General features: G+C 42.9%; 1 protein-coding gene and 1 long non-coding RNA gene across 21 annotated transcripts in view; both read left to right on the forward strand.

Annotated features, from left to right (window-relative positions):
* GRM7 (glutamate metabotropic receptor 7) overlaps nucleotides 1-23,057 on the forward strand; it is a 1,143,247-nt gene that overhangs the window by 928,555 nt on the left and 191,635 nt on the right. The gene's annotated exons all lie outside the window — the stretch shown is intronic.
* LOC309637590 lies at nucleotides 8,608-12,558 on the forward strand. Its single transcript, XR_014250686.1, has 2 exons — nucleotides 8,608-11,617; nucleotides 11,953-12,558. It is a non-coding gene; the product is annotated as an uncharacterized lncRNA (long non-coding RNA).

The following is a 23,057-nucleotide window of genomic DNA, read 5'->3' on the forward strand; positions in this document are numbered from 1 at the left end:
ACTCTGACTCTCCTGGCATCACGGACAAAGGGTCTGACGAGACGAGAGACAGTGCACTAGCCCGGGCTGCATGAATCACGCTGAGACTCCAGCTGTGCTCTTTCCTTTCCTGTTGGCAAGATTTTGAGGTGGAAGTCCAGAGGTGTTTCGTTGTTCTTGTTTGTTTTGTTTTAATTGTACAGTAGTTGATTTTTCCTCACTTTACACATAGTTATGAAACATTAATAAATACTGATGAAACGAAGGGTAAATGTTATTTGCCTAAATTAAGATATGTTTGATAGGATTGTTATAACCGTAGTTATTGCTTATTGAGACGAGGTGCTGGTTCTTTTTAGGGCTCATGTGGCCCAGTCATTTCGCTTTTTGCGCGGATTATCCTAATTCATCTACATAACGGTCGAATACTTCAGAACTTCTTTTATCCCGAAGTTGTAAGTGAAGTACCCATGTGGCAGAGGTAGGATCTGAACTGCTGCCCAAAGGGCAGATTTCAGGTGGCTGATGACCCTTGCAGCTAAGCCCCAGGAGAGGGCACCTGTGATGTGTTCCTCTCTCCACCAGGGCCTCAGTGTCTTCTACCACCAAGGCCTTGGCAGCATGTCCAAGGGGCTAGGGAATTTGAACTATGCCAATGACAGTTTTGCAAAAATCGAACCCAAGATGGAGGTAGCTCCAAGTTAATGCCATTTGGTGGCTCCTCTGGAAAGTGCATCAGAAAGCATCCTGGAAGCATCTTCCACATTCTGCCTGGCATGGCTAGAGAGCTCCTCGTCGCCTTATGTAATTCAGCTGCGATCGGCTTCAAACAAGAGTATAGAAAGGTGCCAGTGTTCTCCTCTCTTCCTAGGAAAAGATTCCGTATCTAAGACTGCCCTTACTGACTTCACCTGGCTTCTGTCACTAAGCTATTAACTCACTGAAATTAAAATGCTACGAAAGGTACCTCTGAACCAGCTGGATTTTTCAAACGTCAAAATTAAAATACTGCAGCTGCTGGCCCTGCTTTACTATAGCTTATGTTTTGGCGAGAAGCCTAACATCAGCCCATCAAACTCTGAGAAGCCAGGGGGAGTTAAAATAATAGCCTCTTAAATAGAAATGAGTAAGATGGTTATCAGTAAATGGAAAATCAGTTTCATGTAATACCTCTGAACATAGGTTAATGAAATAAAAAAAAGTCCTTAATTTTCCTTAGTGAAAACTAGACCTCTGATTAATGTTAAGATTTGGCTGGCTATTTTTAACATTAGTCCTTTTCTTAAAAAATCTCTTGAAATAACTCTCATAACTCTCATTCAGGCAATAATTTTGAGCACTTTTCCCTCTATTATCCCACTTAATTAAATCTTCACAGGAGCTTTGCTAAGGAGACATGATTCTCAACCCAGTCTGCATCTAAGGAGACTGAGGTCTGGAGAAATTAAGTGACTTGATCAGATAGAAAATGACACTGAGAATATTTCAACCCATTTTTTCTAACTGTAAGTGCACTATTCTTCATGAAACCAAGTTGCTTCTCATTAATCTTGAGAGTGTTTACTTGCACTAGTAAAACTAATTTACTATAATTTAGCCATTATATTGCTTCTGAAAAATCAATATGTTTATCTATAACATAGTCTAGGTCTAGAACCTTTGTTGTTATATGGGGCTTCTGATGTTAATAGTATTCATTTACTCCTGATTAATTGGGGCAGAAGGAACAGAGGTCAGAGCGGTCATAGATAACTCCAAGTAACCAATGAAGGAAAACTAGGATCATTTCTGGATTATTCAGGGATCAATTTACCATTTTGTGCCTGAGTAGTATTAGGTGCCTGCATTTGTTGGCTTGGGCTGCCATAACAGAATACCATAGAATTGGGTGGCTGAAACGAAAGAAATGTATTTCTTCCTGTTTTGGAAGCTGGGAAGTTCTAGGTCAAGGAGCTGGTCCCTTCACTGCCTGGTGAGAGCTCTCTCCCTAGCTTGCAGAAGGCCACCTTCATGCTGTGTCCTCACATGGCAACGAGACAGCTCTAGTGTAGCTCTCTTCTTCTTATAAACGTACTAATTCCGTTACGAGAGCTCCACCCTCATCATCTCATCAAACCCTAATTATCTCCCAAAGGCCACATCTCCAAAGATCATCATGTTGGGGGTTGGAGCTTCAACATATGAATTCTGGGGTGTTTGGGGGGGGGTGGGTACAATTCAGTCCATAGCAGCACCTGAGACCTATTCATCAGTAAGTTAACTGTAAGCAGTATTAAAAAATTACTCTGAAACTTCATGGCTCAAAACAAGATACATTTATTTTGCTCATGAATCTGTAATTTGGGCAGAGTTTCGTGGGGATAGCTCATCTCTGTTCCACTTTGCATCAGCTGGGGCAGCTCACAGCCTGAGCACTGGAATCTTCTGAAGATTCATTCACTCACTTGGCTGTTGTTTGATGCTGGTTCTTGTTTGATGCTGGCTCTTGTTTGATGCTGGCTCTTGTTTGATGCTGGCTCTTGTTTGATGCTGGCTCTTGTTTGATGCTGGCTGTTGGCTGGGGGCCTCAGTTCTACTCCGCATGGGCCTATCCATATCATCTATCTGTAGGCTAGGTTGTGCTTCCTCACAGTGTGGTTGCTGGTTGCTAAGGGCAAGCGTCCTAAGAGTGAGACTGAGAGAGACAGGTGGAAGCTATAGTCCAAGGACCCAGCCTTGGAAAAGACCATAGCATCATTTCCACCATAGTCTGTTGGCTGGAGCAATCCCTTTCCCGTACCCACATCCAAGAAGAGGGGACAAAGATCTCTTGAGGGAGAAGATGTCAGTCATATTGTAAGAAGAGCATGTGAGATGGGCCATCTTTGGGAAACATCATCTTCCCGTAAGAGTTTGGTAATCTGATTATCCATGGTTGCTAGAACCCTGAAGGAAAGGCAAGATCACAAGGAGGCAGGCATGTTCCTGCTGAATTAGCCGGTTTAAGGAGCCACTTTTGTGGTCTGCCAGGTATGTGTCTGGTCTTAGCTTTATTAATCCTCCTGACTTGTGGTCTTCCTTGCATCGCTTACTTCTCTTAAATTCTGTCTTCTTTATGTCCCCAATTCAAATACTCTCTGGATGTGATAAAACACCACCCTGGGACTCTTAACATTTGTCCATTAAGATAAGATGCATCTAAAGCTCAGAATCAACTGAGACTGACCCCAGTGCAAGTTTCTGTTCTCCGGATTCTTCCCCTTCTATTTCTTAGGGGAGATCAGGGTGTGGAAAATATGTTTCCTGAGGCCCAATTCATACCTTGCCCTTGTCTGAGGCTTAGGATGCTGTTACATAGACAACTGAGCTGTAATTGGAGCATTCAGATTCCCATTTAAAGTACATTCCATTCCCTGGGGGAAATCATCCAAATGGCCTACTTTCCTGAGGGGGATGTCAGAAATACTCCTGTCGGCTCGTAGCATTACATGTAATTGTGAAGGTAACTCTACTGTTCACGTATTTGCTGCACACTCCTGTGATGTGTTAAACATTGGGGGTTCCCCTTCCTCGTATATCCCGGGTTGTCTCTATGTTCCTTTGACACCTCCACCCCTCCAAATTCTGAATAGCTAATGGGTTGTGACCCAGGTTCTATTTTTCCTAATGAGTGGAGTAGGGGGTGGGGGAGTCGCATTGATAATAGGATGATGGTTCATCTGAAGTGGGTGGAAATACGAGGCCAGAAACTCAAATGTGCAAGGAATTATTTTTGGACTTATACATTTAAATTTATAAATTTGACATTCCACTGGGGGATTGGAACCTGATGTCAAGCTGACCACACTCACCCTCATCCCACCTTTTCCTGGGTTCCCACTGGCCATATGGGCAATGACCTCACGGCATTGTGGGTGGCTGGTGTGGCCTCAGTTCTAGATCATTGTCCCTCCACAGGGGATCCTCTTCCTGCCTCTGGGTTCATGTCTCACGAAGCTCACCATGGGTTGTACTCTGGTCTGGCCTGTCTGAGACACTGCTCTGTCTCTTGAGAATAGAAGAAACCCTGAGTTGCCCCCTGAGCCACTTTTTACACTTAGGAACTCAGTGGGTCTGAGTCTGCTCCCATTTTCTTCATGTGAAATCATCTAAGCCTGCCTGATAGGCCATTGGTCAGTGGAGCCGGTGAAGCCTCCAGAGCCCCAGATGCATCCACGTGCCACACAGACCTTTAGTTCTCTTCTCGATGCTGGAGCGTGAGCCCAGGACCTCACTCCCCCTTGGGCTGACTCGGGGAAGCAGCTCCCATAAGGTTACACCAACCCTTCTGCTTCAGCCCACTTTGAGGATCCATAGGCCTCTTCAGGTTTGGCTTGGACCATAGCTTCTGATCTTCATGTAGCCTGAAGAAAAGTGGGAGAGAGTAGGATGGACCTGGATCTTTCTTATCAAACCACAGTATTGTGACTGGATCTTACCTTTTGAAGCCCCAGATTTGACTCTTACATCATTCTGTAGCATATCTTCTATAAGTACAGATGCAATCAACTGGGAAAAAAAAGACTAGGGCTGGGAAACATAGAAACAGGCCAAGAACAGCAATTGCAGATCCCTGTGCTTCTTTCTCCACTTTGCCAATTCTCCCAGGATCCTGAAATGTCCCTGGCATTGTGTTCCCATGTATACTATCTTACTGCTGCTCTGTCTCCATGTGGAGACCTATAGCTACTGTTCTTTTTTAGTGCTAAAAATCTGCCATCCTCTCCACCTCCCAAGGGTCATTTTACTGCCTCTCCTATTGCCACCCCCTGCCATGTGTGTACGTGCACACAGATACGCACGCACACACACACACTTGGAAGCCAGAAAATTCCTTTCCAAACATTCCTGCCTCGAGTTACACTCTGGCGACTTTCCAAGGCTTCCAGAATGCTTTTACTTCTCAATTGCCTTTCTCTGGAGTTGTAGAAGACTCACAAAGAGTTTAAGTAACTCATCAAGGTCACGAGGTGAAGATGGCAGAACAGCCTCTGAAGCCCACTGCTATGAACTGGATTACGTCTCCCCAAAATTCAGAGGTTGAAGTCCTAACCCCCCAGTGTGATGGTATATGGAGATGGAGCCTTGGGGAGGGAGTTAGATTTAGATGAGATCTGGAGGGTGGAGCCCTTGTGATAGGATTAGTGCCCTTACAAGAAGAGGAAGAGACACCAGAGCTCTCTCTCTGTCATGTGAGGACACAACGTAAAGGCGGCCATCTGCAAGCCAGGAAGAGGGCTCTCACCAGGAAGCAAATGGGCCAGTACCTTGATCTTGGACCTCCCAGGCTCCATAACTGTGAGAAATAAATTTCTGCTGTCTATGCCGCACAGTCTTGAGTTGACTAATCTGCCAGTGTTTCCCATGTTTTTTGTTTTTTTTCCCTCCTTATCACATTTTCTTCCCATATTCCCCCATGACTCCATGACGAGGTGTTTGTCATCAGTTGTTTCCTGCAGTGCCTTTGAACCAAAAGGTAGGTCAGAGAAGGGGAAGGAAGAGTTGACATATGGAAGGATTTTTTTCCAATGTGAAATTGTCCAGCTCTCTCCTGTTCTCTGTATCCTTAATGAAACCTTGGACCCTCAACTAAACAAGTCTCCTAGTTGCTTGTAACAGACAGAACCTAAGAGACCGCTGAAGTGTTCTGCTGGTCCTGTGCATTCCATTTGGCCAGACTGGGCTTTACAAGAGCAGAGTGGCAAGCAAAGCATCTCTGAGCTGGTAGCAGGGCGCACCCCTGCTGTATTCCATCCTGGACATGAAAAGCCAGAAACTAATAGCACTTACATAAATGTGCCATTTTACAGTGCACATCCTTGACACTTGAGGGAAATAAGCAAATCCGGGAAAACACGGGAGTGATTTCCTGATACTGGTACCATCAGAAAAAGATGTTGGGAAGCAGAGGAATTTTTCAGGATCTCAAAGAGAGACAGGATTAGATAAGCATGTCATTTAATTCTGCCTTTGTGTCTGTCAGGGTCACTATCACATTAGGAGGTGGGTGGATCATACAGATGTTAGAGAATAAGGATTAGTCATGGAAATGCAGTGATGGAGAGAGGAAGGGTTCCAGGAAATATGTCCTGACTTGGAGAAAAATAAAGAGATTAACTATGGGTAGTATGTCAGCTGAGGGTTCTGGGTTTCAGTGTTGATGCTTTTCCAAGGCAAATAGCTCCAGGTGTCTCTGGAAAAGCCCCTCTTCTCCCATCTCCCTCCAACAGAGGTCGCTGAGACTACCAGGGGATTGGATGGAGTTCAGCTTGGACCTTAAGTGAATTCAGATGATTCCCTGAATCGCTGTTCACTGTTGCTCACAGGTAGTCCAGGAGCCACGTGTCAGAACCATCTGGTATTATTATTCAAAATGCAGTTGACTGATCCCAGGCAAAGTAAACTGACTCAGAAACTTTGGGGAATGGAATCTGAAAAACTGAATTTTTAGGGAGAGTCTTAGAAAGTTCTTACATACTAAAGTTCGAGAGTTTTTATCCTAGGTATTCCAGTTTCTGGTACAGTGCCTAGCTCCAAGTGGTCACACGATACTTGTTGCAGTGAATAAATAGATCTCCAGTGTGTAGTGTAGTTCCTAAAACAGAGTAGTATTAAGCTAATGCTTGTTGACTGAATGTTTACAATAGCTTCTGGTTCATAAGAGGCACTTCTGAATTAAAGAACCCATCTATCCAGTCAACTAGCTAGCCATCCATCCACACATTCATCTATCTTTGGGGATTTGGCAAAGCACCAGAAGGGGAGTCAGTGACATGAATCAGAACTGGAGATTGAGAATATCAGGTGTAAGTGCAGGGTCTTAATGCAGGGAGGGGGGGAAAAGGAATGAGGAGGAAATCAGACCTTCACTAGGGCCCTGCGTGTCCGTTGCATGAATAAGCAGAGCGGTCACTGAATCAGCAGAACGTTTGTTTATAAGTTGACACTGACATTGGGGTTGGATGAGGGATGCTGGGGCTTCTGCGGTGGGGCTGGCCTAGAAGTGACATCAAGGTAAGAAAATGATTCAGATGTGAAGGTCACACAGGATATTCGTGGCAGGAGCAGATGAGGAGGACTGAGCAGTGGGCCTCGTCCAATAATAGACCCTCTATCTTCCGTCAAAGCTTATCTGACTACCCCCCTCCTCCAGCCCTCCAGGGTCTCTCCATAAACTTCAGGTAGTGTGCTCCAGCACAGATTCGAGTTGAAGGGATACAAAAAGGAGGGGCAAGACAGTGGCGGCAAAGAGAATAAAGAAAATCTGTAATGCTATAGGGCACTGCTTTAACTCATGTCTCCCCGTGCTGATCTGGAGGTGGAATAAAATCAATCACACTTCTGACCGCAAGATGGGAATTGACAAAGAGGCTTTACCTTGAAAGCTTAGAGCTAAAAATCAGGTTGTTTCCCCAGTACATTTCCCCATGGTAATTGCAATCCGTGTTTATCCTGGAAAACTAAAAAAACAAAGAAGGATGCTTTTAAAATAACTCGTGATTTCACCTCCATGTGCATCGTGGCATTTCCCCCCCAGTCTGCTTGTTATATATATATCCTACATGATGATTTTTATTTTGTATGTGTCATCTCCTCTTCTGCCATTCTGTTTTATTTAACTTTATATCATAATCTGCTATTATGTGTTTTTGTTAAACGCTATAGCAAAGAGGTTTAGAGCATGGTCTCTGGAAATCTGAAAATATCTAAGCACCATGTAGACTGTCACTAACTGCCTTTATAACCTAGGTTTGTTTTCCATCCTCTCTAGCCTCAGTTTCCTTTTCTGTAAAATACAACAAAGCTGTCCCTACCTCTGGGTGATTGTGAAGCTTAAATAAGCTCATGCTGATAGAGTGTCACACAGTGCCTGGCATATACGTACTTATGTTTTTAATAAGAAAAACAAAGAATTTTAATGGTTGCATTATAGGTTATCTTAAGATATGCCAAAACCCCACCTCCAGTTAAGCATCCGCAGCAAAGTATATCTTTGTGCTTCAAACTTTTTATGCATTTACTGTGTTATTATGCCAATAAGAGAATCTTAAATACCTTAAGCAAAAAGAGGTGGATTTATTGACTTGTGTAACGAACCTGTGGGACAGCTAGTGATGGGCTCCCTTGAGAATTACTGGAGTCTGGGACTCCATCATCCTGGGGATATTTCTCTCCATTCCTAATCTCCTCTCTACTCATTGGCTAGACCAGCTTCTTTGAGTCTGCAGACCTGATCACGAGTAGCTACAGGCTGACCTCTTTACAACCTCTTGACAAGGGAGGAAACAAGCCTTTCTCTGTGTAGCTCCAGGTTGCGTGTTTGGGTGTGGGGAGATTTACAGGGCATCTCTGTCCTGGTGAAAGTCACATGTCCATTTGCTCTGGCCAGTTACCATGACTGGTTGGGTGTGTGTCGTGATACACCACCTCATGGGGTAGAGAAAGGCCATGATTGACAGCTCCCTCCAGGAACAAAATGGCACAACCCAACCCAATAAACTCAAGGGTTCTTTCCTTAGAACAGAGTCACAAGAACAGACTCGTGGGATCAGGGTCATTAACATTGTAGAAACTCTTACTGTATGTATGTTGCCCACTTTTCTTGCTCCATGACTTTTTGACAGACTTCCCTCAGGTTCCATATCTTGGTTCCTCACCCACCATCGATGTGGTGCCCTGGACCTCCAAACACTTTGACCTGTCTGCTTAACGCATTGGTCGGACTCTGCACCTTCAGTGTCTAATGAAACTCTTGATCCTGGTACTTCTCCTTAGCCCTGTCATTAGCATATCAAATTCTAACATCACAAGAAAAATTTTAGACATTCTTCAAGGCCTTAGCCTAGGGAATAGGCTGCTTTTTAAAATCAAGAGACCACAAGATTTCAGGTCCTTGAGGGCAACTGTGATGGCTGATTCATCTCTATGCCCCTAACCCAAAAGAGCAAGCCAGGCTCTCCAGCGAGCCATGTGGCTTCACCAAAGGGCTCTTACAGTCTGGATGAAGCCCCAATCCTGAAGGAAGAGCAGACTTTCCTGATATTTATTGAGTGTCTGTTTAATGATTGCCATCTTCCACTCTGCCTGGTTGAAATCAGTAGGAGACTTAATGAAGTGAAAATGAAATCAATATTTAATTCCCACAGGTAAAACATACTTACGTGGTCTATGCTCAGCTGCCAACTTCCCCCAATTCCAAAGGGTAATAAGAGCTGGTCTATCTCAGCCTCACAGCCAAGACTTACACCTGTAATTTCTCCTGTAGTGATGTATTACACTCCTACTATGTGTCACGCATTGTGAATACAATTTTACCACATCCACACAATAACCCCACAGGTGATTTATTAACTGAGCATTAAGTAGTGGCATATAGAGTACTAAGTACCTTAAATATACTATCTCATTTAAGCCTCACTACCACATTTGGAGATAAATGTTATTGTCTGAGTCTACAAATGAGGAAACTGAGGCACAGAGAAGTAAGAAACTTGCCCTTTTGGAATATTGCAGAGCCAGGATTTGAACCTGAGTCTGGTTTATTCCACCTCTTGGGTGTTTAACACCATTCTTTACTGTCACCCATTTTACAGATGAGGAAAATGAGGCTCAGAAATGACATTGCAGACTTCACAGAGCTAGTAAATTGGTCTTGTGCTTCACTTCACTTTCAGAAGTTCCTTTGAAGTACAAGTAAAATATCGATTGTCCCATTTGTCCCATTTATTAAGGAGCTACAGTGAACAAGGCCCTGCACTCAGTCCTGTGGGGACTATAAAGTTGAAGACACAGTCCGTGTCCTTACAGAATATATGGCATACTTGGCATCAGTATGACCAGTGGAAACAAAACACAGTATGTGGGAATCCAGACGTGGCTCGGGTGGTGAATTCATTAGCTACCTTTGGCCGCAAGCAACAGAAATCCATGACTCAGATTGACTCAAACCGTAGGAGATGCATTTCTTCATAGTGTAGTGTAAAGACCATAGGCAGGGTGGTTAGGGGGCGATTCATTCTTCATCTCAGTATTGTAAGGATACAGATGCACGTTCTTCCCCTCTTCCTGCTTTTCCATCTTTGTTTTGTCATTTGTCTTCCAGTTGACCTCCTTCATTGTTTCAGGGTCATTGTGCGAGTATCAGGTGTTACATTCAGAAATGACAATAAATGGTCCAAATGCCATCTCTTCCCATGTGTCTCTTTTCTGAGAGTGAAAAAAAAACTTTCCTGGGTGTTTCCCTAAGACCCCAGGGTATCTTTGGCCAGAACTACATTAATATCCGTCCTCCAAACTATTAGTGTCACAAGAAATGGGACGACTATAACTGACTTAGAGGACCTGTGGACCAGGGCTGAGACAACTGGAGGAGGATGGATATTGGGAAGAAAATGAAGATTCCGTTTGAAACAAAGTAGGGAAAAGTTTAAGAGTGCTGGGAAGGTGACAGAGAGTATTGCTTTAGTAATAAATCTGAGACAGTCACAAAGTAGTTGTAGGACCTTGCAGGATGACCATTATCGGGTGTGGGAATGGCTTAGAAGTCATGAGAGGTCCAAGAGTAGCTCAGAGCCGTAAAGACCAAAAGCACTTCTACCTTTTGGGGGACTTACCTGCACTCACCTGGACTTTCAGGACTTTGCCGTTAACTGCCTTTGTGATCTTGGGCAAATCACTTAACCTCCATGTGATGTAATTTTCTTGCTTGCATAGTCAAATTCTCTGTCAGGCGTTGAAGATGCGGACTCCCCACTCTCCATGTTGGTCTCCAGGGGGACCAACAGAAATATCCCTGTAATCATCCAGTAGGGAAGGTGGTATATGCTGGGAAAGCCAAGAGTGGTTTAAAACCAGCCCATATTTCACTCACCAAGCCATGCACCTGGCAGCTGCTGTGTCACCCGAGGAGGGTAACATCCCACAAGGACATCATCCACTGGCCAAGTCACAAGTCTAGGGTCTGCTTCTGCACAGGGAGGGTGTAGCTTTTAAAAATATGCATCAGGCACCATGTGGCTTAGTAGCAGCCCTGCTCCTTGCGATGCTCAAGGTGAGGAACTGGTGCTTCTCTGCTGGGGCTTCTTGGGGGACGGTGTACAGGAACAGTAGGCACGTGTTTCTAATCCTTTTCTGCAGCCCAGAACCAAAAGAGCGTGGTGGCTAAGAGCGTGGGCTGAGGAAGTAGAACCCCTGGGCTTGTTTCCCCAACTCTGCTTCTTTCTTGCTGTCTTAGCTCGTGCTTCTGAGATGAGGGTTTGAGAGCAGGTAGCTTTTTGGTAGATGATCCCAGGAAGCATGGTGATTTGTAGGGAACAGAGGGAAGCCAGTAATAGTTACTCCTGTTGGCAACTGGGACTTCATTCCACCTGGGACTGTCTGAAGGACTCTGGAGGGCACAACTGAGAATTGTCTCACCAAAGACCAAAAATGAAGAATTTAATCCTGTGACTTCTACTTCTCACAGATAAAGGTTGTTCCTGGGGACATATGGTACCCAGCCAACAAGATAACTCCAATCACCCCTGGTATCTGTTCCCTTGTGTGGGCCTGTCCCACATGGATCAAGATTGGTCTGTGTGACCATTCACAAATGGCAGAGTGATGGGATATTGCTTCTGAGGCTACATTTTTTTTTTTTTTTTTTTTTTTTTTTTTAGAAATTCACGTTCTTATTTATTTATTTATTTATGACTGTGTTGAGTCTTCGTTTCTGTGCGAGGGCTTTCTCTAGCTGCGGCAAATGGGGACCACTCTTCATCGCGGTGCGCGGGCCTCTCACCATCGCGGCCTCTCTTGTTGCGGAGCACAGGCTCCAGACGCGCAGGCTCAGTAATTGTGGCTCACGGGCCCAGTCGCTCCGCGGCATGTGGGATCCTCCCAGACCAGGGCTCGAACCCGTGTCCCCTGCATTGGCAGGCAGATTCTCAACCACTGCGCCACCAGGGAAGCCCTGAGGCTACATTATTAAAGACATTCTGCCTTTTTTTTTTTTTTTTTTTTTTTTTTTTTTTGTCTCTTGCATCACTCCCTTGGGGGAAGCCAGCTGCCACTTCCTGTATAGAGGCTCACGTGGCTCCTCTGGGCTTCCTGCCCACAGCCAGTTGAGTCAGTGATCTTGGAAATGGATCCTGCAGCCCCAGTCAAACCTCCAGATGACTGTAGCCCCAGCCAGCACCTCACTTCAGTCTCATGAAAGAATCTGGGACCATCCAGCTAAACTTCTCCCAGATTCCTGCCTCTCAGAAACTGTGGGAGATAATAAATACTTGTTGTTTTAGATTGCTGAGTTTAGGGTAATTTGTTCTGCAACCATAGATAACTCATATATGGTATTAACTTCCCAATACTTCTGAGCTGACACTTGCATGGGCCAGGCAAGCTCCTGTGGCCAGAAAAAGCCATCAGGAAGAAAAACACAGGTGGCTGAGGAAGGAAGTATGTAACATCCACTGCAACCGTCCGTCAGAGCTGCAGGTGACCTCCGGAGCAGGTGTAAGGGCAGGACACAGCCAGGCCAGCTGTGCAGACTTGACCATGACCATCACACCTCTGAGCTTGAGTTTTCTCTCCTCTTCCTGCCGACTCCTGTTCTGCACGTGCCTTTTTTTCTCTCCTCTTCTTATTTATTCCTTGATGGATTGATTTCTGAAAGCATCTACCTTTTTGACAAAAACTAGGGTCCTTGACTCTCAGCTCAGGCCAACCCTGAAGAGCAACATACACACACTGACAGTGGATCTTTGGCTCTATTGAAAGGCTGTTTTAGGAACTGAGTGTATGATTCTGTGGCTTGAGGCAAGCAGCGGGGTTCACCAGGGCAGATGCAAGAGAACTTGGAAGGAAAAAGGGAGTAACTCTCCAAAAAATAAAATAAGTAAATAGCTGAAAAGACAAATGGGTTGCTTTAATTTTAACCCCGATCTCAATGCAAAAGTCCACAGGCCCCTGCTTTTCATGTGGTGTTTCCCAAAACAATTGTCACATGGTTCAGACCTCAGGTCAGCCCCACAGAATGTTCTGGAGGCTTGATAGGTACAGGCATTGCGTGAGGGGGGGTTACTCCCCAGAGATGGAATACATAAGCTTCCTTCCCTCTGGAACGCAGGCTGCTGGGGAAGGGGCCCCAGGGGGTGATGATTTTCGTGTAAATGCTTCACCTAAAGAGTGCACATGTCCATATTTAAGAGAGAAAGTCTATTGCTTTTGACAGATTGTTAGGGGCCCCCCAAAGTGTAAGAACTACTGGTCTAAGCCAGTATGGTCTGCAGTTTGGATCAACATGGCAGAAAAGAAAGCTTCAATGGAGTTTTTTTTTTTTTCCAGAACAGTAATGGCAAAATGAAAAGAGTATTTGGAAGGCACGTACCCAGTAGCAGCCTCCGAAGTTGAGCTGGGTTTAAGCTTATCATCTCCTTGTTTCTGCTGATTCCATGACTGAGACAGGGGTTACTGCCTATGCTGGGAATGCATTTAGGTATACGGGCTTTTTCTCTGGCCCACTTCGGCTATTATTGCCTCTGGGCGAGGAGCAGGCACGCCAGGCTGGAGGAACTGTATCAGCAAATGCTCTCTCTTTCTACAGGTCTGAAAAAATATAAAGGCTTAATTGAATCAGCTCTGTTGCTTGGTAAAAATGTATAAGCGTGTTGGCAGTTTTTGAAGTATTGGTAAAATCATATTCAAATCAGGAATTATTCAAATCAGGAATTATTACAGAGTGGCAGCTAGATGCAGGTTCAGTGCTCTATAGCAACCGGAAAGAAAAATAAAAAGAAAGAAACCTGACCAAAAGAACATACAATTAAACACAGCTTAATAGGTTCTGAAGGATTCAGAAGGCCTATTGGCTGTGTCAGGACCGTTACTTATCATAAGTCTTGTGTTTCCTTTTGTTTTTCTCCTTTTCCTCGCAAAATCAAGTGAATAAATTCTGGATAAACCTAAGTTAGTAAGCGGGTTATCAGAAGAGGGACTTGGCAGATAGGATATGATTTTATGCTTGACTGCAGCTCACAGAAGAAAAACTGAATTTCTTCTGTGCTTTGCCTTTGTTTTTTTGGAGAGGAACTCACAGCTGTCTCCACCCTCAAATTAACTGTCCCTTTGCCAAATGATGCAAAATCTGGTTCCTCTTCATGGACCTCCAAAATTAACTTTCAGATGGTTGATTCTTATAGATGAGATCTGGGATTCTAAATACATAGAGGCCATGGAACGTGTCTGTCGAGGTGATTCACTGTGCCCAGATCAGCAGAGAACCGAGGGGCACAGTAGCTGGGTAGACCACACCACTCTCCACCAAACCCTCATCTTGACATTTATTCCCTGGCCTCTTGCAGAGTTTGAGGCAAGTTTCTGAAACACAAAAGTTCCTAGAACAGAGTGCATAATTCCGTGAAAAAGAAAATGCGCCTTTCACATTACAATCAGGAAGTTCTTCTAAATGTCATGCTGAAGTTTTCCTAGCTTTTTAAAACAGCCAATCCCCCATCAGTCGCTGACAAGCTGGTGAAGGCAGACCACTGAAATGCAGAAGGAGAGGTTAAATGCTTAAATTGCTAGGATTCTTTCAGCCTTAAGAGTTCATTAGAATTGTAAATAACATTGGCACTGAATTGAATTTCAAAGATGGCTTGTCTTATTTAGTTATTAAAATATCTCGTGTGTCTCTATGGCACAGGCAGAAAACACTCTCTGTATGTTCTTTCCTTTCCTTGCTTTCATCAGTGTAATGAGGACAACTAGCAATTTAGAAAGCATTTTCATATCTATTATCATATTTGCTCCTCTTAATAACTTTGCAAAGTGGATTTTCTTATTATACCCCTATTTAAAAATTGTCTCTGTAATCAAAAGACAAGATGGTAGCAGGTGTTGGCGAGGATGTGGAAAAATTGGAAACCACACATACGTTGCTGGTGGGAACATAAACTGAAGCAACTGCTTTGAAAAGCAGTCTGGTATTTTCTCCAAAGGTTAACAGTGGGTTTACCAGATGACCCAGCAACTCCACTCCTAGGTATGTATTCAAAAGAATTAAAAATATATGTCGATACATAAACTTCTACATGAATTTCAGAGTAGCATTGTTCATAACAGCCAAAAAGTGGAAACAACCCAATAGTTATCAACCGATGTGTGGATAAATGTGGTCTTTCCATTCAGTAGAATATTATTTGACAATAAAAAGGAATGAAATACTGATCCAAAAATGGTCAAATATCAGCAATTTCGTATTATTCAACTTTTTAAAATAAAAGTAAAGAGAATAATAGTAATTTGCACTCAAATTTTTGGCACTAAATTTCACTCAGTACACAATTTGGGGGGCCACATTTTGTACCAGGTTTTGTTAGGTTCTGATGTAGTAATAATATTAACATTAGCAAGAGCAGCCAACTTTTATTAGGTGTTTATTATGTGCCAGACACTATGTAAATCTTCATGGCAAGTCTATGATTGATACTTCACAGGGAAAATTGTGGGTCAGTTTTAAGAACTTACCCAAAGTGACTTGAGGAGTGCTAGTTCCTGTGTCTTTCCCACTGTCCTACATAGAATTACAGGCTCCAATTAAATATATATATATATATATCCTAGCTAGCCCTTTCTTTCCATTTTCACTGTGACAAACTTAGTCCAAGCCACCATCATGTATTCTCTCCGCTACAGCAAGTCCCAAGAATTCTCAGCTGCCCCTTTGTCCTGCCTTTAATCACTTAGAATGAAAGCTGAATTCCTGCCTGACATCTATAAGTTTGCATTCCTTTCCTAGGACTTCTATAACACAGTGCCACTGGAGGGTTTAATATAACAACAACAGAAATTTAATCTCGTACTGTTCCAGAGCCTAGAAGTCCTAAATCAAGGTGTCAGCAGAGCCATGCTCTGTATGTCTGGGTAGAATTCTTCCTTGCCTCTTTGTAACTTCTGCTGGTAGCTGGAAATCCTCAGCATTATTTGGCTTGCAGCTACATCGTTTCAATCGCTGCCTCTGTCATTACATGGCATTCTTCCTGTGTGTCTGTGTCTTTTCTTAAAAGGACATTGATCGTATTCGACTAGGATTCACGCTAATCAAGTGTGACCTCATCCTAACTTGATGACGCTCGCTAAGACCTTATTTCCACATAAGGTCGCATTCTGAGGTCCTGGAGGTTAGGACTTCAACACATCATTACGGAGGACACAATTCAACCCATATCAATGGTCTTTTCAGACCTAATGCTTGTCTCCCCACTCTTCTACTGCACTGATCTTTCAGTTCCTGGAGTATCCAAGTCAGTTTCTACCACAGGATCTTTGCACATGCTGCTCTCAGCCTGGAATACACTCCTTCAGCTTTCCTATGACTTGCTCCTCCTCCAACTTTAGGTCTTAGTTTTAAATAACACCTCCTCTAAGATGGGGTTCCTATCCTACCCTCGCTTAAGCAGACCCTTATCTCTCTTTATTATTCCCTATATCTTTATTCTCTGATAGTTTACTTCATAGAAATTTGTAGAAAGTTACAGTTAAGTTATAAATAAAAACAGTTTGTAAAGATTTAACTATTTACTACTTATTTTCTGCCCTTCCTCCCTCTCCCCCCAAATATAAACTCTATGGAGAGCAGGAATCTTTACTCTTTGGTTCTTGATTGCAGCACAGTGCTTGGTGCACAATGAGTATTCTCAGTTTTTTGTTTGAGTGAATAAATGAATGAATAAGTGAATGAATAAACCGGAAGCAAGTGTGGTAGGTCTTCTCTGAAACACACGGCACTATTGGGAAGTCAGTTTTACATAAAGGGTTCAGAGAGGTTAAAATGAGACAGACCTTTCATTTCTACCACTTACTATATGACCTTGACTTTTCTGTAAGTCTTGGTAATGTTGTCCAGAGAACAGGGTTGATCATAGTACCTATTCAACGCAATGAACGAGGAGGAAGAATAGCAGGGGCATAGGTGGTAGTGGAGGGGATGGTAGGAGGATGATTTGGGAATTTATCAGAAAGCAGAGATGTAAGTCGGGGCCAGCCCAGAAGTTCCCAAAGGACCAATCCTGTATCCCTCAGCTCCTGCACCTGCTCCCAAAACCTGGAGGACAGCATTATCCTGAGGCTACTTTGTGTGTGTGTTTCACTTTCACTGGCACATTTCAGCTAATTGGTTTGGCAGCAGTTTTGCCCCCAGGCTGCAGGTCTGGGAGCCCGCCTGTTACAGATAATAGTTCACATCCTTGAAGTAAGAAGACGGGAGTCCAGGAATTGGAAAAGATCTATATACTTGTGATTTTATGAAGGAAAATTTTAGTGAGAGGTTGTGAAAGGAGAATTGGCCAGGGTTTTAATACAAGAAGAGAATTCTATGGATATAACTTTAGGAAGCAATAAGACAACACCAAAGTCTGTAGCCACGTGAACACCGGCCCCAAGGGACAGGAGATAGAATGCATGTCTGGGGATGGTGCTGCACTTGAGTTACCTTTAAATGAAAGGCACAGATTCATCCCCAGGCTTATGGCTGACCCAGTAAGAGCTGAGTCTCTGTGCTTTCTTTGCCAAGGATCTTAGATTTTCCTTAAATCAGAGCTTTTCACTATTAAAAGTCAATCATATGAATTCTACAATTACATCAAAAAGATACCTAGATATGAAGCTCTTAGTTGATTACAGCCAGGATGGAGGAAATTCAGTGTTTGGTGTTCAGAGAAGAAAGACTTGAGATAGAATTCCAGTTCTGTCCCTTGTAAGACCAGAGAGCAAACACACACTTGGGCTTACATCAGGTAGAAAGGGCACTGTGTTTGAAATCAGATCTGCCTCTCACTTACCAGGTGGGTAAGTGGTCTTAGATAGTGAGCAACCTACGTAAGCACGTGTCTTATTTGTAAATCAAAGATCATAATTGCTCCAGGGATCCCTTTAGGTGCCAACCTGAGATCAGTTCCAAATCCTCACTTATGAGGACTCCTGGTTTCCTGTTCTCAAAGGTCCCTGAATGCCTCCTGTTCTAATTTGCATGATTTACTATTACTGTTTTTTTCTCCCCTAGGCTGATGTGTGTCTCCTTGTTTTTCACGACTGTCCCTCATGGGGTATTTCGGACATTTTTTCCTAATTGTGCTCTCCCTTCCCCATGATATTTTCACACCACGGATATTCTATATATCAGTTTGTGTACTGTGGTCCTTTGGAGGGCCATGAAACATTGTAAGATTTAACAATTTTTTGGCCCCTTAGAACCTATTCTTGTCCCCTTGGGGGCAATATTGCCCCCTGTTGAGAATGCGTGCCCCAGGTGTGAATTAGAGGTTAGCAAGAAAGATGTGTCTTATTTGTAAGTTTCCTCAGCACGTGACACGTGAGAAATGCACAGTGATGTTTATTGGATTGGGGGAAGCAATGAATCAGTCAGTGGGCAAGGATCAACTGAGAACAATGTAAAGAAAACGCTTAGTCTTATACCGGCTACATAGCAAGGAAGAAATACATATAGTTGCTCCCACTGCTGAAATCCAGTCTGAGCCTTCCAATAGCACTGATCAAAATCACATCAGATCTTTATTTTTGTGTGTTGGTCTCTAACTCTCCTGTTGACACGTTGAGGGCCTCTGTTAATTGCGTACTGCTCTGTACTACCTACCACGTCCGTTCACTGTTTAATAAATGAATGCGTGCAAGGAAGAATTCAAATGTAGAGCTCATCTCATTGTTGGGTGGACCAGTTCTAAGAGTCTGGACATCTCTGCACTCTCCAAGGAGTGGCGCGTAATGCCTTTGCTCGCAAGGCATCCTGCCTGTTTGACGCCTGTTTCTGTCTCAGCGCAGTGACTGATTTCTGCTTCCTTGGTAGGCAGAGGAGAAAGCATCTGACCCATAGAGTAGCAGCTTATTTAACTCCCTTTTTACCAGAAAGTCTTTGAGTTAAGAATGCTGTTACTTTGCAAAAAGAGAACTTTGCCCCAGAAGTTTGGACACAGCAAGAATGAGGACAAACAAGTTGAATCTCTGGTCTTAAAAGTCAGGAGAGAGGATAATTTGGGGCAGGAAGGTAATGATTGGAAGGAGAAGGAGGGAGCTTTGAGGGTTCTGGGGGATGTTCTGTTTCCTAATCTGCATGCAAATTATATGGGTGTGCTCACTGATAATTCACAGCTGTACACTTGTAATATGCGTATTTTACTGGATGGGTATTATAATTCAACTAAAAGAATAATGAAGGCAAGGAGTGAGGTCTGAGCCTTCTGAGGGTCAGTCATTTAGGCAAGTCCCTTTTCTTCCCTGAGCTTCGGTTTCCTTCTTTGTAACACAGAAATAATGCCAGCACCTACGTCACAGGTTTGATGTGAGGTTCAAACGAAATAGATAATACAAATCGCTTAGCACAGTGTCTGGTGTCTTGTACGCTGTTTATTAGTTAGTATCAATTCGTTCTTATTCATTATCCTTATTCATTTAGCCCAGATTTATTGAGAACATACCAAAAGTGTCGATCACTGTTCATTCATGTGCAATGAGGTTCTAAATACAGAAACAGGGTAAGGTGACGTTTTTCTTTCTCTCCAACATTTCATCACAAACATTTGCCAACACACAGAAAATTTGAAAGAATGGTACAGTGAACTCTTATGGACTTTTCACGCTCAACATTTTAGTGGATTTGCTTTAGCAGGTATCCATCTACCTACCCATCCCTCAGACCATAATTGGGCCTTTTGTTTACAGAGACCTGACCATGGCCCTGGGGTGGAAACCGCCAGGGAAATTTGGTTAAGGAAAACAATAGCACTAGGATCACGGTATGTCCTGGATTAACTTACCCGAATGGTGCCGTTGAATAATTCAGACCTCCCGATCCAAACCTCTAAGCAGACCATAAACAAAAGAGCTTGCTTTGGGAAATGGAAGTAATACAGCTTCAGCACTACTGTGTCCTCCTCAGAAACAAAGCCTTTGGTCGGGTGACCTTGGCTTGGCTAAAAGCATACGCAGAGGAAGATGTAAATTCTTCTCAGGAGCTTATGAATTCATGAATTAACACTGACTTTGAATGAGGTATGTTTTCCATTGAATGAATACTGAAAAACCTAGAGTTATTTTTCTCTTACAGGCATGCTGAGTTTCTATATTCTAATTTTTCTATAGCGACTGTGGATCATTTGTACAATAAGAGCGTTTGTTTGGGTTCCTGCTCTAATAAATCTCGGTTCTGCTTTAATGAACAGAAAAAACAAACAATTTGTTATTGGTCCATTAATTATTTGCATGTAAATGCCTCTGTTAGAGTAACTTAATAAGCCATTGAAAAACATTCCCCTTTGCCAGCTGAGTTACACTCTATTTAGCAAGCAACTCTTTTTTTTCTGGCAGGTGGGGGCGGGGGGGAGGTTGTTTAATTTCGTTTAAAAGCAAGGAGCCACTGGGAAACTGAATCAGACTGAATCTCACATATCTGAATCCACGTGAATCCCTGAGGCCTAAGGTAGTAAGGGAGGGCTCAGTGAAAGTTTGATGAATTTTGAAGGGTTAAGTAATGAACCTGAATGCGGATGATGAGAAAGCCCCTGGGAGAGTGGCCTTCCCAGCACAGCCATCCACAGGCTGAAGTTTCAATAACTAGGACAGGGTTTGCCAAACTTTGCTGCACAGAAGAATCACCAAGGGAACTTCAAAACATCCCAATGCCCAGGTTCCGTCCCCTACCAATTAAACCAGAAATTCAAGGGCAGGACCCCCAAGCATTAGTATTTGTTTAATTGCAATGTAATTGACACATGACATTATATTATATTGCAAAATGATTATCACATAAATTTTGTTACTGTTCATCGCCACACATAGTTACAAATTTTTTTTCTTGTGACAAGAAATTTTAAGATTTATTCTCTTGCAACTTTCAAATATGCAATACAGTATTGTTAACTATAGTCACCATGTTCTACATCACATCCGTGGGACTTCTTTACTTTATAACTGGAAGTTTGTATTTTTTGACCCTCTTCACCCATTTCACTCACCCCTCACCTCAGGCAACTGCCAATCTGTTCTCTGTATCAGTAAGTCCATTTTTTTGTTTGTTTGTTTTAGATTCTACATGTAAGTGAGATCCTATGTGTTTTGCCTTTCTCTGTCTGACCTATTTTACTTTGCATAATGCCCTTAAGGTCCTTCCTTGTCGTCAGGCATCAGTATTTGTTAGAGATCCCCAGATGATTCCAATGTAGAGCAAACTTTGTCAAACTCCGGCCTAGGAGTTGATCTTCCCCTCCATCTGTACCCAAAGGAAAAACAAAGTAACAAAAACAAATACAGGCATAAACCTCCCTCTAGGCATAGACATATTGTAAGAAGTGTCCTTCCATTGGATTTTGAAAATACTATTGACTTGCTGTCAGGTTAGTCATTTGGATAACCAGTGACGCTTTCCCGAAGAGCTCGTTCGGAAAAAAGAAAGGCCAGACTGTGGATCCCAAAAGGAAACCCCAGGAAGGTGGAGTTGTAGATGTGGTTCTGGGTGGCAAGGACGAGGGAAAAAGCAGAGGTAAATGTGTATCAAGTTTGGATCCTAAATTTTTCCAGCCAGCATGACCAGCACCCCAGAGCATGACTAAGAAAAATGTCCTGAGATAAATCCAGACCATATTTAAATGACAAACCTAAGGCAAAAAAAACATCTTACAGAGATAGGAAAAACGTGTTTTCTGGGGAGGGTGGGAAGCAGGGCTATCTGCTGCTCAGTCTAAAGATTTGGTTCTTCTCTCTACCTTGACCACCTGGAATTTCCTCTCATTTGTGCAACTCAGTTGAAATCACATCTTGAAGATGTTTCAAAGCAGCAGAACATGAGAGTTAAGAACAGGCGTGAGTCTGGCTGGGGCTGTGGTTCTAGGTGCGTCATTTCTAAGAACAACGAGGCTCAGCCTCCTCATTTTGTGATGGGAACCAATAGTTGAACCTTTGTAAAGTTAATGTGAAGGTAAAGTGAAATCGTGACTGAAAGCACTTCTCATGGTGTCTAGAACTTTGTAGGGTTTAGGACATTATGGTGATTGTTATTATCCAGTCAACCTGTGTGGGTGTCATACTTTCTCCAAAGTTTGCTTTGTGAGCAGAGTGTAGAAAGAGCATGTGCCCTTGCGGAGAGCTCTGGGCCGTGGCATGGGGGATCCCACTTTTACCATCTTGTACAGCTCACAAGAGCTATCTATTAAATTTCTAGGAAATTAGCGAGTTAGTTTTTATATGTTCTTTTTCAGGTTCTTTTCCATTATAGGTTATTACAAGATATTGAGTATAGTTCCCTGTGCTATACAGTAGGTCCTTGTTGGTTATTTTGCATATAGTAGTGTGTATATTTTAATCCCAGACTCCTAATTTATCCCTCTTCCCCCTTTCCCCTTTGGTAACCGTAAGTTTGTTTCCTATGTCTGTGAGCTTATTTCTATTTTGTAAATAAGTTCATTTGCATCATTTTTTTAGATTCCACATACAAGCGATATCTTACAGTATTTGTCTTTCTCTGACTTCACTTAGTATGATAATGTCTAGGTCCATCCATGTTGCTGCAAATGGCATTATTTCATTCTTTTTTATGGCTGAGTAATATTCCATTGTATATATGTACCACATCTTCTTTATCCATTCCTCTGTCCATGGGCACTTAGGTTGCTTCCATGTCTTGGCTATTGTAAATAATGCTGCTGTGAACGTTGGAGTGCATGTATCTCTTTGGATTATGGTTTTCTCTGGATGTATACCCAGGAGTGGGATTGCTGGGTCATATGGTAGCTCTATTTTTAGTTTTTTAAGGAACCGCCATACTGTTCTCCATAGTGGCTGTATTAATTTACATTCCCACCAACAGTGTAGGAGGGTTCTTTTTTTTCCACACCCTCTCCAGCATTTATTATTTGTAGGCCTTTTGGTGATGGCCATTCTGACTGGTGTGCCATGATACCTCATTCTAGTTTTGATTTGTATGTCTCTAGTAATTAGTGAGTTAGTTTTTAAACAACGATTATTAAAATTAAATGACACAGGCTTATGATTAATCAATTAAAATACAAATAAATACT

Source organism: Balaenoptera physalus, assembly GCF_965194825.1.
Source record: "Balaenoptera physalus genome assembly, chromosome: 11".
Taxonomy (NCBI): Eukaryota; Metazoa; Chordata; class Mammalia; order Artiodactyla; family Balaenopteridae; genus Balaenoptera; species Balaenoptera physalus.